Source organism: Lepisosteus platostomus, chromosome 4, assembly GCF_059453375.1.
Source record: "Lepisosteus platostomus isolate fLepPlt1 chromosome 4, fLepPlt1.hap1, whole genome shotgun sequence".
Classification (NCBI taxonomy): domain Eukaryota; kingdom Metazoa; phylum Chordata; class Actinopteri; order Semionotiformes; family Lepisosteidae; genus Lepisosteus; species Lepisosteus platostomus.
In genome coordinates this window covers 21046948-21065463 of record NC_142614.1, presented here as the reverse complement: position 1 = coordinate 21065463, position 18516 = coordinate 21046948, and the positions used below count along the sequence as shown (strand labels likewise).

The 18516-nt window shown below is 36.5% G+C and overlaps 1 protein-coding gene across 12 annotated transcripts in view; it reads left to right on the top strand.

Annotated features, from left to right (window-relative positions):
* zbtb7c (zinc finger and BTB domain containing 7C) overlaps positions 1-18516 on the top strand; it is a 107971-nt gene that overhangs the window by 70712 nt on the left and 18743 nt on the right. Inside the window, exons 1-2 of one of the 12 annotated variants that reach the window (XM_088628957.1) lie at positions 13489-14019; positions 14884-15024. The exons of 8 other annotated variants lie outside the window; for them this stretch is intronic. The gene's annotated coding sequence lies outside the window, so the exon portion shown is untranslated. Of the gene's footprint in view, positions 1-450; positions 522-13488; positions 14020-14883; positions 15025-18516 lie in introns of those variants that run through there. 3 more of the 12 variants (XM_088628962.1, XM_088628955.1, XM_088628959.1) reach the window with 3 other exon arrangements.

The window sequence follows — 18516 nt, the reverse complement described above, 5'->3', positions numbered from 1 at the left end:
TCGAATTGGGAATTCTCAAAGAAAAACCAGGAAAGAAAAAGATAAAATAAGTACAAGTTCTGTGCTGTTCAGCTTAATGTACTGTAAGATCCCAGGCAGTCTTGATGTTTGGCATTTGGTCAAGGTCAATTCAAAATCTGTTTTCTATGATAGTGAAGAGATGGCTAAATCTGATGACTTGTTTTATTTGTCCTCCTGGCACAAACCCATGATTCATATGTAAGGGATTGTATTAAGTGACCTTTTTCGTACGTCAAATTCAAATGAGCTAGTTTAAACAAAAGCTTGTGTTTACGTGGTCAGTGTTTAAGTAAGTGTTCAGCAGCTTAGCGGTGTTATACTTTTCTCCAGAGGAAAGGCAAACCCTCCCTGAATGGAAGGGTCATGTAGGGATAAAGACCACACCCCCTTTCTGCGTGTCTCACTGCTTCATGTCTTTTCATTACTCAGGGGCTGGGGTTATCTGGTGTTAAACCTGTTCCTGGGAGTTCCTTGGTTACAAGAGGGTTGCATTTGTACTGGTGCGTTCACAAACATTATTACTAAGGTGGATTTGTTTTTATCTGTACTCTGTGTGGCAATACCACAATCTGCCCGAGGGTCAACTGCAGTCGTTTCCTCATTAATTTGAAATCCTAATGCACAAGTTATTCTTCCCCTGCGTTTTCTGCTGTTATTCCCAACTGAAATCCCTTGGCATTTGGCAAACCTAGAGATGGCTGTGGAACATTTAAGATCATGTTTATGAGTTGTGATCTATACAGGTGTCAGACAGGTGGACAGTTTAGCTAAAGGGAGTGGTCATCTTAACAGGTATGTGTGTCACTGTGATGTGCAATAAATTACTGCAAAGCACACAATAAAAAAAAGAGTTCTGCTACTATAAAAGAAGCTAAAGGATAGTCATAAAAAATAATACATCTTTTTTTACATAACATCTTTATGCTATATTTTTTAGGTGACCTTGAATTTCCTAAATAGTAAAATTTAATTCATATTTTTGCAATATATAAAAATAGGGGTTTATCCACAGACCTAGCTAATATTTGCAATCTCCTGAAGAATATGACCCCTAAAGCTAACCAGGAATTTCCGGGTTTCTTTTTGTTTCTGTCCAGGTAATTTATGGGCACATGTACATACATATGTTAATACTTTAATTAAATGCCAAACCAGCAACTAATGCTGGTTCATGCTATGTTTGACAACCATTATGTTCGACTACTGTACAAAAGGGACTTTATCTGGAGTGTGACAAACAGTACAGGTGGTGTGTGGTTGACAAGCCAGTGAGAATCACTGATGCAGCAAAAATTTGGGATTCAAAAACCATCCGTTTCCTTTGTCCACTCTTCAAAAAACAGCAAAAATACATTTTGGGGTGAAAGTCAACATTCCCATTAGGCTTGCCTAAATATGCCATGTGGTTTCCTTAGTTCCTCTACGTGTTTGTCAGTGATCCTCCTCTGTAACTGCAGCAGTACAGGTTGAGTGAGTAAGACTGGATCCCGATACTGGAGAGGAGATGAATAGAGGGTGGGAGGCAGTTTAAAAAGGGGGTTGGGGGTGGGAGGGGTTCTTCGTGCCAGTAGCTTGTCTGAGAAAATGTATTTGTGTGTTACTCACAAAAGCATTTTCAAATGGTCATGTATACACACCCATGAGGTCTTTCAACATAATCTAAGCGTTTAAAGAAAACAGAAACAGCATCTGTTCTCAGGTCTTCTGACTATCTTTAAGCTAGGTATGGCGGTATTAGTCACAAAGCAAAATTACCTGTAGCTCCCCACCTTCCCATGTAGTCTGACCACACAGATCTGGAGGAACCACCCAGTTCTGGAGTGAATGAGTGGTTCTAAGTCTCTGAGTCCTTCAGACATTATGGAGACAAACAATATGGAGGGAACCAAGACCAAAAACCAGCAACGAGGTTTTCTTGTCACCTCATGTATTAAGGGTGGAATTGATAGATCACCCCTGATAGTCATGATGGTGATCAGTCATTTCAGTAATGTGAATGCTATCAGTAGGGCTTGGGGTTCCCAGGCAGTTCAGCTAGTGACACCACTCTTTCAGAGTGCAGTTTGAGTTCTACGATCTAGATTCCATTAGTTGGAGCCTAGGTCATGTCACTAGCTAACTGCGATTATTGGGATTATTCCAAGCAGTGGTGCAATTGGAATAGCCTGGGAATTAGTCAGCAAGGGCACTCTTTACTTTTGGACAAAGAACTTTAGCTATCTCGGATTGCAGTCAAGTCAGTTAAAGATATGCCGTTTTGCCAATATAGGTGCTAACTAACCTGATCAAGTGCAGGGAGTGAATAGCTTTGCATGTTGTTGCCAGAAAGCTGCCTGTTTAAAACAATTTATGATTCCGTAGCTAGATCAATATATAATACTAAATATATGGAATTAATACATTCTAGAATAAATGTCCTTACTTTTGCAAACTTCTTGCAAAGACAAAGAGCAGTTACGGTATGAGCAGTTATGATTATGAAAAAAAGTATTTTGATTATTTCTGTGGCCTGATGTCCTACAATGACAGTCCTCAACATACTGAAGATGTCTGTTTGGTAAATAAGTCCACTGCAATCAAAAAAATATATTTGATACACTATGATGAATGTAGGATGGTAAGCGACATTTAATTGCCAGTGAATGATTAATTATAGGATTAATACTGTAGGTCTGTTTCTCTTTTTATTGCACAGTACCAACTGAAAACACTATTCAGATTTTCTGCAGTAAACCTTCATAACAGTATGGAGAAAACACATTACTTTTCTTATTTGTGCTAATAAAGTGTTGTGAGATATGCCTGTCTTAACACATGCTAATGATGCCCATTAGCTCTCTAAATCGTGCTAGCACTAATGTGCTAACTAATGTGTGAATACATTTTTTACATGTGCATGTTAGATATGTCTGTACATTCATCTATATAACATACTATTTTGTAAGTAAATCTTAATGGCTGTTCCTTCCAATTAGAATGGCCAATTTGACTGAATATGTAAATTATACATTACAGTAATGATCTAATAAACTGATCGACTGATCGGAAATAGTGAATTTAGACCTAATGTCATTAGCCACAGTATTAAAGTAGGCCTGTTTACGTAGGCGTTTCCTTCCTGTGGAGTGGTGCTGTCTCAACAGAAAAAGCCCTCAAAACCATTGGCAATCCCCTGATTGCAATTGTTTCTTTTCTCTGGAGTGTTGTAGATATAGCCTTCTGCCACTATGAGCTTGAACTGCGTAGTGGCAACTATGAGTTATACCTCAGAATGTGTACATTGACAGATCGGGCCAGAGGTTTGCATGTGAAAAAAATCTCACCATCTCTTGGGGGGAAAAGCATTTTGTCTGCAAAATACCCGATAGAGGAACAGTATATGATGTTCACATAAACCCCAATAGAAGGTTTTTATGTGCAGTGTACTAAGACTGTAATGTAAGATTTATTTTAATGTACTGTATAACTGCATGCTTTGAATGCCCTTCATAACATTCCTGATTCTTTCTATATCCGAAAGGAATATAAACCTGGGAGAAATATTAAAAACACAAAATGTTAAGAACATCTGTTATTTTCAATAGCTGCAGTCCGCAATGCATAGTTCCTGAAACACCGGGTACTGTATATTTCCACATTCATACTTTCAGTTAAAGACTCTGTATTGAAATATGGGATTAAAAAAAGTACCTAACATTGCTGGCATTTCTTCACCGTACTTACTAGTGTCATGTATTTGAAGAAAAACTAAATTCTAAAATACATGGGATTTTGTATGATCATTAATAAAGGTGATATTGCCATTAAATATTTTGCCAGTGTGTGTCATAAAATATGTTCTCCATCTACTGAACAAATTGAAAGTGAATTTTGATTTTTATTTATTCTAACAAGCTCCACTTCAATAAAACTCTACTTGGGCTTCAAATGACCAACACTTTTCACACTTTCAGATTTCAAAGAATGTGCCATTTGCTTATAAAAAATATCACATCACATTACCTGTTTGTCAGGAATTGTCTTTGTAGGGACGTTTTTAGAAATTCTGTTGCCCACACTGATAGTAATACATGCCCACACACATATATACAAAGCTCTGTCACAACACAACTAGACATTGAAACTGTTAAATTCATTTAGATAACTAAAGAAAATAATTTCTAAAGCATCAGTTCCACAGCCTATGTCCAGGCAGAGCTGTTAACTTGTTTGCAAGGGATATAGAAAGATGAAGGCTACAAGCAGTGGACTGGAAGATGTAAGATGTACAGTACACAGCACAACAGTAGCATACAGCATTTCTTCCATACATACTGTATATGATCATTTATATGGTTCAGCCTATACAAAACTGAAACAAATGAATCATATGTTTTGAGTTTCATCATTAGGATTGATTTCATAAGATGACACAATGCTTATAACTTATTGTAGTATTCCACAAAGAACTGGTGTTTAAATAATTACCCTGAATCTAAGCAGACTTCACACATTCCAAACAAACTAAGAACATGTTTCCCCCCCCCACCCCCCCAATACTTAAACTTGAACTGTGTCCCACCTAGAATAACAACATGATAAACCACAGTGCACAATTTACAGTCTATTTGTGTCAAGGAAAACTCAATCATCTGCAAATGACTCAATTTTGCAGGTGTGAGTATGAAAAGTATGGGAGTGCAGTTTAAGGAAAGAGAATAAAAGCCTAAATCACCTAATGAGGAAATTTGTTTATAAGTACTGCAGAAATGGCAGCATCGTTAATAGTGGGGCTGGAGACTGTGGCAGTTAGAAGAACATGTAAAATCTGGAGCCTTTTCTGTGTCACTCAGTGCTGGTGTCTCTGGTGACTCGTAGTGGGGAGCTGATTGACAGGCACATAGCTCCCCTGCCCTGAAGCCTGACTGGTATTAATTAGAAGGTGCTAGAATGCCTGAAGGCAGTGAGTGGTGGTGAGCGACTGAATCACTGCCCTAGCTGTCAGCTGCTTTCTCAGTATTATCACAGGAAAAGGTGTGCTTGCTTAGTCTGTGGTCTTGATGGACATACAGTAAACATTAAATCATGCTGAAGGTTTTTATATTAAAAAGGCCAGCAGACTGGCCACAAAAATAGCATTACTGCAAAGCTTTTTATTTATGTACCTATCAAAAAGCTTAGTTAAATAATACTGAGGATAACTGATGTACAGTAGTTCCTGATTTTTATGATTATGACAAGAGTAGTTCATTCCAAGGACAGACATTTTGTTATTTAAATAAAGAAATAAATGTCTAGTAGGACATAAAGTAAGGGCATTAAATTAATTTTACTATGTCACTGTAGCTGGAATTGGAGAGTCCTGAAATTAGTTGAAAATCAGAGGAAGCCACACTTTATAGACTTTTGTGAATTAATATTGAGAGGTTAACTCATGAAAACAGGAGTAGTTGCACAGGCATTTAAGACGATATTTCAAACTAGCAACAATGCACAGGCTGCAGACCCTGGCACGAGGTATTATTTATGGCACTGGTTAATCAATTGGCTAATAAAATAGAAAACACTAACCTTTAATTGAAAATGATAATTCATATATAAAAAAGTATAAACAGAAAATAATTAAAATGTATCAGTCTGCAGTCCTGAAACAAAAAATACTGATGTAGCGTAATTAAAGGAGATGGTTTCCTCCCACTTGAAGCCTGCCCTGTAGTGCTTTATAAAGTTTTAACTTGAACAAAAAAAAACAAAGCAACTAAAAATACTTTTGCTGGCATAAATAAGGCTGCTTTGACTCCCTTCCTTCATTAGCCCTGGCAAATGTGTGTTGAAGTACTTTAATTACATCTCAGTAGTTTTAGGTAGGAGCTGTGGGGGTGGGTGGGTAGGTGTGGGGGGGAGATGCCTGTTGTCCTTGAAGGAGCTGAAGGCAAGGCTTCCCACTTGAGTGGAGCTGGAGTGGGAGGTCTGTGAAAACCGAGGTTGTTTGTCTATCCAGAGTGGGGCATTGATAGCCAGCAGCCATGGGGGTGCCCAGAGCATTCCCACAACCCCAGCCTCCTGATAGAACAGGAGGCGTGAAGGTAGAGCGAGACCCTCCAATGCAGGAAATGGAGAAGGTTACAACTGCAGAAGTAAGGGATTGTATTGTAGTGCATTGGCAGTGGTAACAAGCACATCCTTTACAGTAGATTGACAAAGGGCATGATGTGAGAGTACAAGGCCTATTGCAATTAAAGCCAAAAAACAAAACCCAACACAACATGTCACACATCTTCTTGATCTGTTTTGGTAGTACAGAGTAGTTAAAGTGAAGCGCCCAATTTCTATTAAAAATCAGAATAACCAAAACAATTAAAAGTGAACAGCATGATTTGTTGAATGGTAAGTGGAAAAGTGAACTTCTTGACATTTTGTAGGAAACTTCTTTTTTTAAAAACTGATTTCAAGAGGTGCTATTTCCAGCTGGATTATTTCCACTTGAAGGAAACTTTCAGGCAAACTGAATAAACACTTTTCACATTAGTTGGTCAACAGTTCATTATGATAAGTTTGACTACTGTGGAACAGGACTAGCATGTACAAGAAGAGGTTTCTGTGGTAGCTGGCAAAGTTAGTTTCAATGAGTTACACTTACTTTGGTACAGTATGAATATCAAATTAATAAACAATCTGTCAGATGTTTCCCTAGTTTTATATTTTGTCTAGAATAATTTGAACTTTATTCTATGGTATAGCTTCTGTAGTTTGCCAATTCTTTTATTTTGGTATAATTTACAAATTTGACTAGATTCTTTGAGCATATCAGAATAGAGTTCATTGATACAGTATATAATTTAGGAGGAGTATTACTCCAAGTATGGAATACTAATTTGAGCATTTTCCCCTTTTCTGTTCTGTTTTAGATCCTTTAATTAGTGGATAATATATAAGCTGTATACAGTACAATTTCTTGAATACCTATTGTTTGCATTTTGAAAGCTATGAGTTTAATTAGACCTACTTTGCTTTGGAGACAAGCAAGTTACCCCATCACCAAATGTTCTAAGCTCTTGGCAAGATAGAAGCATAATGATATCCTTACACTTATATAGGGCTTTCTGGACACTCCACTCAAAGCACTTTACAGGTAATGGGGACTCCCCTCCACCACCACCAATGTGCAGCATCCACCTGGATGATGTGACGGCAGCCATAGTGCACACAGTATGCCCTCACACATCAGCTATCAGTGGGAAGGAGAACAGAGTGATGAAGCCAATGCATAGATGGGGATTATAAGGAGGCCATGACTGGTAAAGGCCAGGAGGAAAATTTGGCCGGACACCCCAACTTTTTTTGAGAAACGCTCTGGGATTTTTAATGACCACAGTCAGGACTCAGTTTTACGACCCATCTGAAGGATGGCGCCATTTGTACAGTATAGTATACCCATCACTATACATGGGCATTAGGACCACAGTTAGACCCATAGAATCCATTACAGCTCTGGGCGAGTGCCCCCTACTGGTCATACTAACATCTTCAGGCAGCAACCTTAGCTTTCCCAAGAGGCCTCCCTTCCAGGTACTGGCTGGGCTCAACTCACTCCCTTAGCACTTTTGACCTAAGGGGTGTGCCCATTACAACACTAACTTAAAGTTATAAATGTTACATTATTTTCCTCATATTGCATGCAGAAAATGCCAAGATGTTTTCCACTATAATTAAATTAAAACGTTGTTTGGTTAATTATAATAACATGACAGGGTATTATTCACTAGTAAATAAACATGACTACACTATCTGGCATATTGAAAGCTTAAACATTAACATCATCTATCCTCCCAAAAGCTGGACATGCTCTCTTAGCGGGTGTGGCCTAGTTATTGATTAAGTGCCTGAAGTAACACATGGGCAGGCAAATAAGATCTGCGAAAACAGCACTTGTGACTATCCTGTGACATATTCACTTCTCTAGAGGAAGTATGTACTGTATCACTGATCTCTGTGCTCTGCCTTGTTGAAGACATTATTTCCCCATTGCCCAGTGATCAGGATCTTATCAGATACATGACTTGGCCTGTTTTCCATTATCTTCATGTATGCTTCTCAGAAAAAGTTATCTTTCAGTAGATCTCTGATGTTGTCTGCAATGCTTCTGAGCTCATCATAACAATTTATCAGATCAGATTTTTATAGAAAAAGGGGGAAAACACGCAACATATTACTATGCTTTATCTTTTGTTTTTTCTGATAGTGACCAGATGTACAGTGGTTATATATCTGCACTTATTGTTACATATTATTTACTCACAATTTTAATTCACATAATCATACATACTTTATCATACAATTATCATACATACTTAAGTCTCATAACACGAAATTCACAGATGCCAACTATTCATACTGCAATAGTCATGATCAATACGAGAAAAAAGTAAGGCAGATAATACATGGCTGATTAAATAAAATTTCAAATTGCAGTCACCCTCAGGCAACTCTAGAAACCTTAAGACTTCTTTGATTCAAGATCTAAATTTGTGTGCATTAACTAAACCTGAATTTTCTATAGCAAAAAGTAATAACCTTATTATAACATGATCCAATGATGATTTGCATGTAGTTTGGCTTTCTGACTTGGACTATGATAAACTGAAATAGAGATTGATTAAATGTTTCTATTTCCTTTGAGACACTATGATATGAGATGGAACTCATGTGTGAATGTGTTTAAGCTATGGTGATCTATGTCTGTGAAATGAAATGTGATTTAGGTTTTGTAGCAACTAATGCAGCGTCATTGAATTAACATGGAGGGAAATTAAGTTTTGAGAAGGATTATTGTGTGTGATAATACTGGTGTCAACTCAAAGCTGTAGCTTTGTTGAACAAAACATTAATTTAAAATGCTTTCATCACTTGATCTACTGTATATGGTTTCTTATATTTTTTCTTTCAATTCCTTTTATATTCTAAATAAGACACTCCAGTGCTTTTATGACCAGAGTTTTCTGGTCATCCCATGTTCTGGTTTGAAGAAACATAGCAATGCACCATTAGGAGATTGCATGAATTATTTTATTAATGAGATAGAATCTGATCAGCTCTAAAGTCAAGATCAATACTATCAAATCAAAGCAGCCAATTTACTGTATTCAGCATATTGAAATATAATAAAATATGGCTGAATGTGTCTTCTCTTATAACTTCTCCCAGATATATATTTAAAGAGTAAATTAATCAAATACCCGATTTACAAGTGTAATGTGAGTCACAGGTCTCAGCTGTACTGCAAGCTCACAAAGTTGGTGTCACAGGCAAAAAAGTTTATAGAAATGAATTCTGTCACGTGGAGTTCACCAGCATTAAGAAACATCCCTGGCTACAGTTCCAACCTAAAGATTCCCATAGGTTTGAGCAACTGAAATAAAGGATGACCATTACTGTGCCCTTTCTTTCCTGATACTGTACAAAATACACTGACCATGTTGACTGCAAAAACGTCAATGCTTGTTCCATCTTCCCTGATCCTCCGATTCAATGTGGTGTTATAATCATCTTATTATTTTAACAAAGCTCATCAGTGCTTTGTTTCAAGACGCACTATTCCATTTCAAAATCACACTGTAGTATAACCGTATCATCTCTCAGTTCTCACATGTAAACACCCACTTACAGATATATGCGCAGTATCGCTGTGTCCAGTTGGTGCAGGTGACTGGAAAACAGAAAGGAGAAGGACAAAGTGGTCCTTATTCTGAAAGCATGTAAACATGAACCAGATCAAATAGCAGCCATGAAGAAACACTTGAAACTTTGTCTTGGTAGAGGTGTAAAATACTAGAGTGCAACCTGGAATGCTCTGCTAACCTGTTCAAACTATTACTGTAGGTGACTTTGGAAGCTATGTTCCACTTTGATTTAATTTTAAATTGATTTGAAAAATACAACATACATCTACAGTATATTTAACTGAGAATAAAATATCAGTCATTCAGCGTGATTTTAAGTAGTTAGAAGTGAAATTTTCAGTCTTTTAACATTAAAGGATAAGGTGGTAAAATAGAGGATAGACAAAACTCAAGAGCAATACAGGTAGTCTAGGTTTGTCTCAATGTCCTCACCCATGATGCAATTCATGGGCACACATTGGAAAATGTTTTATATTTGTTTTGTACAACTTTTATAAATTCGTCTGCACATAACGTATTTTACAAGCATGTATCTTCACATTCCTGAATTTTTTGTTAATTTTTTTACCAGCTGTCCCCACCATTTTTCAGATTTTATAATGTTGGTGATCTTATTATTTCAAACTTAAGGTCATAGTATTCAGTTTTTGTGTGACTAGCATTATGAAGAAAACCAGTGAGGATTTTTTCCTTACTTAGTTTTCTAAATGGGCATATGGTACAAAGCTCCATCTACAGGCTAAGTATTGTAATGTAAAGGAAAAAGTGCTGGTGTGGTGGTCTTTTTTTCCCCAAAAAAATGGGTGACATGATATTGACACTTTCAGACAAAGGTACTTTCAAAGATCCTACTTTACAGCATTACTGACACCTGCCCTTGAAAAGATTTTCTTTTCCTATTATTCCTCAAATTCATTTCTGATTGAGGTTTAAAACTGTGCGGAAGCTCTATAATTGATACTTTTACAGAAAAGTCTCATTAAGGTTAGTGGTTATGGACTCAGATTATACCTAATTGTGGACATTGTAATAGAAGATTTCTATATTTCTATGTTAAAAAAGTGAAAATCTGCAGAACAAACGTGCCGTTTAAGTCAAGCACAGAATTCAGACATTGTACACCAAACTATAAGAGGTCATGTCCGACCACTGCTTTTTAATTGCCACTCATGTTGTGTATAATGAGTAGGTTCTGGTCCTGAGGGGACTTAAGAAGCAGGGAGACTGAAATCCTTGAGTCTGAGTAGACAGTGGTCTCCTGGTCTGGCTTCAGGCAAAACAAGACCATTAATATACACCTTTCTGGCCTTAGATGACTCAAAATCAGCAGCCCGTGTCTAAGGTCTAAGGCAATCATTTATGATGTTTTTTTCCTGTTTGTCTTCTCACTTTTTTTCAGGTCTTATATTTAAAAAACAAATTTGTTTCTTAAATGTCAATTAAATTTTGGATTGATGAATAACAGCCACACGTGAGGGCAAAACATCTTTTCACGTAATCATTTTTCCTTGCAAGATGAAACACCTTCTCCTTTTTCCTTTTTTAGAGGCTTAGAATCATCTTTTCTTTTCTCCTAAAGGCTCCTCACTTTGGAATCACCAATTATTTACCCGGCTGAATGCTTTCAAACTGGCAGTGTTGAGATGCAGACAATGCACATGTCTGGTAAGACGTGCTGTCATGCCATCTGCCCTTCCTCACACCGTGAGCCCTTAATGCCAACGTCAGAGCAAAGGCATCCGAGGGAGCCTTTAGGCACCACCATTAGGGAGCTTGTAACTGTTGTGCTTTTTCTTTTTAATTGAAATTTGTCTGTATCTCCATTAAATCTTCAATCTTCACTTCTTCAACCAATAGGATCACAATATGTAGTTTGTGTACAGTGAAATAATAATCCTGTAAAATGTAGTGTTTTGGGTTTGTTCTGAACTTCTGTGAGTTCTATGGTTAGTTATAATTATTAGTTCTAATTATGTGGCATGATTCTTTTAACCAGCAGGGCGCAAACATGTAAAAGAAAGGAAGACATTTTAGTTGGTGGCTCTCAAGTCTGTGGTCCCTAGAAGCCTTCATTCTCATTTGCCACCTTTGATGTAAATTGGATGACAAAGAACATCAGAATAAATGTGCAAGTAAAGGGAATAATAATTTAGACAATTTAGCCAATCAAACTGAAGAAAATCATACAATAAGCCCTCTGCACTTGTCTACACACAGCCCTTTATTATGAAACAACAGTTTCATAATAAAGCTCTAGTCCTTGCTGAGATAAGTGACAATGATATACAGTAATATGTTTTCTCTAAGCTAGTCTGAAGTAAATTTGAATATTCATACGTAGCTTGCTTAAAAGGTCACGACTGTGTTTAAATGGCTGTATTATGAAGTGCACTATTGAGCAATGACTTGGTACTGGTACAGTTGGAAACATGGGAAACACTCACACTAACAGCAAGTGGAGAGCTGTCACAGACATGATGCTCAGAATGAGCTGATGTAGCACCCTCTGGTGTGCACTGTCAACGCCCATGAGAACCTAACACGTCGTTTCCATGTCAAAGATGACTGCAATGTCAAATATTATCATAAGCACCCAATTTTTATGGATAACCTAGTAAATGTATTCAAAATATATAGCATAAACATAGATGACTGAAACATATGAACCATCTAAAAAACAACAAGTTATGAATTCAAATGTTTCTTACAAAAATGAGTATGAAAAAACTGATAGATACATGGTTGACCTAATGTAGTTGACCAAAAATGGCAGCATCCAACCACTTAAAAAAGGCTTCCAGTTCCAAAAGAAACAAAAGAATATTCCTATTTATTTGTGTTTTACTCTTTCACAATAGTATTTCCAAATGTCAATGAAGTACAATAAAATACCACAAATCTACGTATTCCAATGTATCTTTCATTAATATTAAAAATCATGTTTTTCATATGCAAGTCTTGTTGCTCTATCTTTCCTGGATGGATGAAAGAACCCAAAAAGCATTCTTCAAAGGAGAAAATTATGAATGAAATAACTGTCAGTAAATGAATATTTCAAAACCAGCTTAAGACACAGAAATACAAATGAACAAACAATATTTTGTTAATGTACTGTAGTGTTTTCAGTGTTAAGGGTGACTCAAGAAAAGCAGTTGATATGTTCAGGGTATTAGTCATTTAGAGAATGTGATTTATTTATTTCCATGTTCATAACTAAACTATTAGCGATAACCTTCACTTAATTAACCCATCCATTCCCACCCACATTATAACAGCTGGGGAACAGGAGTCTAATCTGGCACATGGCAGCAAACACCATGGATGGGATGCCAGTCCATTGCAGTGAGCACATGGACACAGACATATTTCACACCTGGGCCAGTTTTTGCAGAAGCCAGCTGACCTACCAATATGTTGTTGAACTGTGAGAGGAAACACAGAGAAACCATTCAAACTCCACACAGATAGCACCACAGATCCAGAATTGAACCCAGGTCCTAAGCACTGCAAGGCACTGTGCCATTGGCCACCTGCCCCTCTGCAACCCACTAGAATCAATTTAGACAGTTAAATAACAGCGACAGACAGACACAGGTCTGAGGGTTAAAGTGGGAAAAATACTTTTGCAACGACATGAAAAAGTCTCCCAACCCATCCTTTGATCCTCTGAAACAATGACATAATTTTAGCTTTTTGTAATTGCCCACCTCCTCAAAAAAAAGGCTCTTTATTCCTTCAGCATTATTAAGTGTGCTTAGTTGGTGAGCCTTGTTTTGATTTTGAGTACAAGGGCAGGGGCAAATGCTGCCTGTTTTTAACCATGTTTTTTTTTTCACCTCCCCTCACATTTTCTCCTGCTTCCCAAAGCCGTTTTAACAGAAAACTAAAAATTCATTTTGTCTGACCTAAATCAAAGGGTGTCTGAGCCATGAGCTTATTACATACTGTGCTTAACTTGTGTTGTGGAGGAGGATGGGGTATTATTATCTTTCAGCTACCCACCCTGCTATAAAACTAGTGGTGCGACATCTCGACATTGCAGTGTTGCAGCTTTCTCCCTGACATGGTGTACCCAGCCAGGCTTCTCCACTCTGTTTTCCCTCACAAGTCTGTTCTTGAAGGGGAGACCAGCCATCATTTATTACCTTCTTTTTTCTTAGTTTTTATTGGATATTCCTACTCTTTTTTTCCCCTCTGTCGGCATCTCCTTCTCTGAATTGTTGACGGGTACATTTCGGAGGCAAATGGAAAGCTGGCTTTCCTTTGGCATGAAGTGGAGATGAGAAAGGTCACATTGTGCCACCTTCTACCCTCTGGGAAATACGTGAGGAATTAAAAGGTGGGTGGCATTTATCGAATAGCCAATTAACCAGACTGCTGTGGGCAGGTAGATAGCTGCATGTGTCTGTTTTCTTTTTCAGGAATTCTAATGTAAAATAATAGCAGCAGGTTATGTTATCATCTCAAGGTAATTTGATGACTCACAAAAGTATTTGGGCAGTAGTGCAGACTGCCTCTTCTGAAAATTAGGGTGCAGAGTCAATTTAAGACCACAAAAATACAGGGAGAAGCTGCAATGCTGAGGGGCACTGTGTTTAAGTTTCTGAGCTGTAATGAAAACGAACATGTTGAGGGTATTTTATTTCACTCACTGCTTGTGTTGCCGTTTTTTTGGGGAAATGCGCTAATACATGTTTATCGAACTTGTGGTAAATCTTGGGAATTTGTAGAGCTTATTGATAACTTCTCATATGTACTGTATATACTATTTGGCACATTGTATCTTTGCGTATGTTTATTTTTTATTTGGGGAACATGAAAGTGACCAACAGTATTGAAAAAGTTTGTCATTTTAGAGCGGATTCCCTGAACAACTTGGTTCTGAATCAATCACAATCAAGTTTTAGAGTAAAGAAAAATGTAATGATTAAATTAGGCAAAAGCACTATTTGTTTAATATCATACACACAATTTATATTAATTTGAAAACTACAGAAAAAGATATGTAGCTGTACAGTATTTACTAACCAGAAAGTCTTTCAGTTGGTATATTTCAGTAATTCGCCAAAAAGTAGCTCTGTTGTTAAATATGAAGTAACCAAAACAAACTATTGTTAGTTCTCTTTAAAATGTGGTGATATTTTTTTCTATCAGACTTGCACTTGAGTAAGGTTTCTCAGAGACCTTTTCTTTTGTTTTCTAGAAACAAAAACAAAGAAGCATGACCCTGATTGGAACAGCACATTTTACACATTGAATGCTTCCTTGTTTTGCATTGAGGTCACACTGATCCAGAAATCTGGCAAGTGGCAAGACACCTAAACAATTAGGTCTTTGGAAAAAGGTGATGAATGCACATATTGAAGAAATCTGACCTTTTCAGTCAGAGTAATGAAGTATGATAATCAGTGAATTGACCACATCTTTACTATTTAGAGTACTAAAATAAAAGCCCAGTTTTTAGCTACTGTTTTTTTTTCTTTTCAAAAGTTTTGATATCTTAACATAGAAAACATGGGCCAGCCCCAATTTGTGATAACTAACTGAAGTAAAGTGCTTCAATGTGAGTAGTAATTGCGTGTCACATATTTCAACTTTATACTGTACCTTCAGTGACAGAAGATCCAAGTTTGATGCTGTATACATGATACAGTCTAGATGATTAGGTACAGTTGCAAAGTATTGTACTGTTTTCTAGAAGATTTGTGTGTTTGAAATTGAAAGTTCTTAATTTTGCACTGAAATAGAGACTCCAGTTGCACCAAGCAATCGACAAGTAGAGAAACCACTTGTTAATTGCTTCAGATGAAGTAACTGAAAAAAGCATGGCAAAATCTACTAAAAAGAGTATGAAAAGTTAGTGAAGAGCTCTTATGGCTATCTACCATTAATAACTGCTTTTCTGTCCTCACTGTACAAAGCAGTACATGCAGTTTTTAATGATTTAATGATACGTTAAACACATACAGCAGTGGATATTTTAACGTTACAACATTTTTCAAATAAATGTACCATGTCACGGTGCTGTAGTTCTTATTTAATTGTATTTCACTAAAGATTGTTTTTCTGGTATAGAGTACATAAGGATACTGGAGTAACACAATCTTACTCAATGTTGTTCTCATCCTCTCATCACATGTTGAGTTGGTATTTCCTCTAGTATGGTTGTAATTGTGGAGCTTGTGGAGATTCCTGGAAATACAAGTACCTGGAATTTTTAAGAGAAATACAAATAAGGAGAGAAGCATTGGCAAATACTGTGGATTTATGATGAAGGATTTAATGGATTTATAAGGATTCATAAGAAAACATTACCTTTTTCAATAATCAATGCAGGAGGGGATATGTTTTCTAATCATGCATATTGTTTTTCCATCAAAAGCCCCATTTGAGCACCATAATAACTTAACATTTTATAGCACAACTTCAGCAGTACATCAATGTCTATTTTTGCCATTCAGTACTAAGTATTTCCAGGTGTGTGTATACTGTAAATGTCATTGCACACTTATTTTCTCCCCTTAAACATGTCCTATCAGTTCAATAGAGAGAATACGAGATGACAAAGGAGGTTGGTGCCTAGATTTTAAAAATCTGTTGCGTTTTTTGTAGTTGATGAGCATTCCAACTTTGTGTTAAGGGCTACTTTCAAGTTCACAAACAAATGCAAGACCCACATGTTATCTTTCTGATATAGAAATATTAATATAATAATGGTTATAATAATAATAAGAATAATATTCAGTAGGCTAATATTGCCTTTACAACGTACTCTTTCTTCCCTTTGTAAACAGGCAAAATTTGTTACAGTCTTCCACAGTTTTAAAGACTACCTGTTTAAAACCTCAGCGATTTGCTACATAACATTTGGTCATCCAGTCTATTCTTTTTATTTAATATGGCTTCTTGTTGAAATTTAAAAGTCTTAAAATGTTTCATCTGTACTTGATGTACTCCATTGCTTGATTTCTTACACAACAGAATAAATCACTATGCACTGTCACATCTTCCCTCAGGCTTTTATGTTGATGAACACTGAAAGTCTGATTTCAGTTGAGTTCAATCAGGAGGGGCAAACACTAAGGCAGGGATTTGACTCAGAAAAATCTGGTGTTTGTTTGTTCCCACTTTTTTCCTTTTTGCTTCTAAATTTCTGACCAGTAGAGTGTCTATTTTTGTATTTATTTCTGGTGCATCTGTTTGAGGTATGATGATGACATAGGCAAAGAGTCATGGACTTGGATTGAGCTTGAAATTTCAAATAGTCATGTAAAAAGGAGAAGGTTGTGGTTCTGGGAAATTATCGTCAATTCATAGCTGAAATTCATTCCTTTCTCTATTCATGCAAGACCTCTGTATGTAACAATTTTTATTATAATACACATGTTAAGTAAAGACATTATTCTAAGACTCAGGCAGATTGTTACACAATGCTGGAGGAGGTAGAGTATTATTAAACAGTTTCACCTTGTTTTTCCAGTGGTCCAGAACAAGCTTAAGGTAAAGTGGGTCATTTAAATATGCTGGTATAAAGTTCTTGGTTAAAAAGAGGTAGTTAGAAATTAGCAGCTAGATGATGCCCACCCCCCCCTAAATCAATGTTTAATTTGTGAGACATCTGAAGCACTAGACAGCTTTGTCACAAATCTTGTAAACGGTTGTTCCATTTTGCACTAATATCAGACATGTTCATACCAGCTATATTATCATGGCAACCTGAGCAGAATGTCTCATTCTAGCTTTACTTTCTGTTGAACCAGAGAGACTTGCTGTAGACTTATCTGCCCAATGAACTACTGAATGTTCACAGTTTAAGCTAGATGTTAATAATTGTAATTACTATCTCATTTTTTGTGTTTTGAAGTTTTCTGCCAACTATCATTCAAATACCCTTTCTTTTAAAGAAATGATTCCATACTGGACTTGCCTACAAGCTGACTTTGAGATTCTGTACTGCATGCAATTCAACTTGGGAGAATGTTGGTTCTGTAGTACTATTCCTGTTGTTTCTATCCCATTTCCATGTTCTCGTTAATGAATTAAAGAAACTTCCAATTTAAAAAAGAAATACTTAAAGTTCTGAAAATGGCTGATAAATGTTTAATTACATGTCAGGAATTAACTGGAATGATTAGAATGAAAAATGTTTATTTTGTAGTTTGAAAACATGAAATGCTTTGTGGATTGACAAACATTTTTAAAAGGATGACTGTTCCTGTAAACAGGGCTAATTCTGCTATCAGGTGTTGTTGGCTATCCAAACAGAACTCCTGTAAAATATTTGGAATTCTCAATATTATAACTGTATGATTTTCCAGGACTGGGAACACTCCAATTTAAATGTTAGTGTTTTATATTATAGTTAATAATAATAATAATAATAATTACTACCTGTAATTAGTTCCTCTTGCATAACAGGGTAATTGTGTCCCTAATTAATTTGAAAAGTAATGTATTTTCAATTATGCTGGATATTTGTGGCTCACAAATTCCTATATTCCAAAATAGGTTTTAACCTTCTTTAACATTTTTCTTAGGAGCTTGGCATTCTGTAGGATTATCACAGGTTTAGTCATATGAGTTCAGTGTATTATAGACAGTGATGCTTTAATGATGATGGTTGTTTTTTTTATAAGATCTGGATGCTCCATAAATTTAGCTAAAAACCTTGTGTCAATCTGTGCTTGTGTTTCCATATGGTTGTGAACAACATAAAGTGTCTTTTTCCATATATCCATTGCTTTCTGGATATTCTTGGCTCCTTAACCAAATTGCCATAGTCAACTTTTGGGAAGCAAAAAGTCTTACATTTCCAGACACAGAGTCTGAGCTGAAT